This window comes from Taeniopygia guttata, chromosome 37 (genome assembly GCF_048771995.1).
Source record: "Taeniopygia guttata chromosome 37, bTaeGut7.mat, whole genome shotgun sequence".
Taxonomy (NCBI): domain Eukaryota; kingdom Metazoa; phylum Chordata; class Aves; order Passeriformes; family Estrildidae; genus Taeniopygia; species Taeniopygia guttata.
In genome coordinates this window covers 5,735,738-5,738,237 of record NC_133062.1, presented here as the reverse complement: position 1 = coordinate 5,738,237, position 2,500 = coordinate 5,735,738, and the positions used below count along the sequence as shown (strand labels likewise).

The 2,500-nt window shown below is 79.0% G+C and overlaps 1 non-coding gene across 1 annotated transcript; it reads right to left on the bottom strand.

The window, feature by feature from the left end:
• Positions 1 to 312: 312 nt before the first annotated feature.
• On the bottom strand, positions 313 to 465 carry LOC140681679 (5.8S ribosomal RNA). Its single transcript, XR_012052711.1, has one exon. It is a non-coding gene; the product is annotated as a 5.8S ribosomal RNA (ribosomal RNA).
• Between the last annotated feature and the right edge of the window lie 2,035 nt (positions 466 to 2,500).

Below are 2,500 nucleotides of genomic sequence, written 5' to 3'. Positions count from 1 at the left end.
GCGCCTCGCCTCCCTTCTCTCGCCCTTCGTCTCTCGGCGCCCCTTCGGCGGGGCGCCCTCGACCGCGTCTCTCTCGCTCTCTCTTCTCCGGCCGCCGCGCCACCGCCTGGCGGCGCGGCCCCCGGCGAGGACGAGCTCCGCCCCAGCGGCTCGCTCCGGGAGCGGGGAGCTACGGAGCGCTCCCCGAGTCTGCATTTAGGGGGACGAAGGCCCTTGCGCGGCCACGACGGCCGCGGCCGACGGGCCTGCGATGCGACCCCAGCCGCGCCGCCGGGGTGGCGAACCCCCCCCGGGCGGCGATTGATCGTCAAGCGACGCTCAGACAGGCGTAGCCCCGGGAGGAACCCGGGGCCGCAAGTGCGTTCGAAGTGTCGATGATCAATGTGTCCTGCAATTCACATTAATTCTCGCAGCTAGCTGCGTTCTTCATCGACGCACGAGCCGAGTGATCCACCGCTAAGAGTTGTCTGCCTTTCGGCACCCACCCCGCGCACGGGCGGAGGGGCCGGGAGACCGCTCGCGTCGAGCGGCCCCCTCTTTTCTTTCTCTCGCCGAGGGCCCGCGCGCGGCCGCGCGGCCCCGGCTGCCAACCGTACGAGCACACACGCAACCACAAACCGAGGTGGGGGGAAGAAAAAAAACGAAGCGAGAGCGAAACCCACGGAACGCTCCGAAGGTCGGCGGAAAAGCGGGGGGGCCCGCGCCCCCGACCGCCTCCCCCCGCCGCGAGGGTGGGGGGGGGAGACGCCGCCTCCCGTGCCGTCCTTCGAAGGCGGCCCAGGCGCCCGGGCTCGGCCCGGCCTCCGCACGGAGGGAGCCGCGCGGCGCGCGCCGGACCGCGGGGGGCCACGCGGTGGCCCGCCCGGCCTCGTTGCCACGGGACGACGGGACGCACGCGGCCGGGGGCGCGGCCGTCGGCCCCCGCGCGCGCCGCCTCCCCCTTCTCTTACGACCGCTCCCGCGGACTCGCGGAGCGCGCCGCCGCGCCACGGCGCGCGGCCGGCCCTCTCTCTGCTCTCTCTCTCGGCTCGCTCGCTCTCTCTTTCCCCAGCGGCCTTACCGCGCTCGAGACGGCACGCGACGGCCACCGCCCTACCGGCACACACACGGCCCCCCCGCGGGACCGGCTCCCGCCGGGAGAGGGCGAGCGCCTGGCGGACGCGCTCCGCCGCCGGCGCCGGAGGCGGGCGCCACACCGAGACCCGAGCCGGCGTCGCGAGTGCCCGGAGCCTGCCGGGCGGCTGACCCGCCGCCGCGACGGCCGCCCTTCCCGGGACCGCCGCCGCCTCGCACCGCCACGGAGCCCCTTCCCCTTAGGGGCACGCGCCCGGGGGGAAGGCGCGCGAGCGCCGAGCCCGTGGGGGAGCGACGCCCGCCCTACCTTCCTCCCGGTCCGCGAGCGGCCGGGGAAGGGCGACGGGGAGGCGGCGGGCGGGGCCCGGGCCGGGACCGCCGCCGGCGACGGCGGGCGCCTTCCGGCCGACCGTCCCCCGCGCGCTGGCTCGCGGGGGACACTCGCCGAGCGGCGCCGCCGCCGCTCGGCACGGGGCCGCCCGCGCTCGCGGACCCTCCCGGCGACGGAGGGCCCGCCGAGCGCTCGCCCCGGGCGGGCGCGGGCGCTCAGAGCCGGGGGATGGCCGGCGACCGGCGGCCGCCGGCGCGCTCGAGGGGAAGGCCGTCGAGGGGGACAGAGAGAAGGCGCGGCCGCGGCGCCGGACGCGGCGCCGCGCGCGAGAGACCGCGGAGGCGGCCCGGGAAGGAGGAGAGCGCGGCGGGCCCCGGCGGCCGCAACCCCGCAGCTGAGGAAGGGGGGCGAGAGAGCGCGCGCTCTTCTCGCCGGCGTCGCCCGTTTCGAGGCGGGCGGGTCGGCCCCCGCGGCCGACCGCGCGCCACGGCCTCTTCTCCGCCGAGGCCGGGCCACGGAGAGGGGGGGGCAGGGCGCCCCTCCCCGGCGCGGCGCGGAAACCACCCCGGCCGCGGGCGGTACGCGGCGGGGACGACGGCCGCGACGCGGCGGGCGCGGGCCGGCGGCCGCGGACACCACCGCAGGGGATCAAGCGGGAGTAGCTCCCCACCCCTCAATGGAGCCGCACACCACCGGCCCGGCGCACCGTCCGCCGCCGCCGCCACCGCCGCCGCCGCCGCGGCGGAGGGGAACGCGCCGAGCCGCCCGAGTCTTTAAACCGCCGCCCCGGCTCGGCGGGCCCTTTCGGCGCCCCCCCGCGGCGTTTGACGACGCCGAGGGAGAAAAGCCGGGGACCGCCGGAGGCGCGGAGCGCTAGGTACCTGGCCCTGGGGCGAGGGAAACGACCTGCATGGCCCCGCCGGGGTGCCTCCCCCGCTGCCGCCCTCGGGGGAGCGTCCGCCGGCGGGGGCGCGCCCGACGTCTGCCGCCACCACCGCGGCGTCCTTCTCGGGGCCCGGGGTTTCCCTCAGTAGCCCGGCGCTGCGCCCGAGAGGACCGCCGCGGCTCGGGCCGTCCCCGCCGGCGCGGGGACGC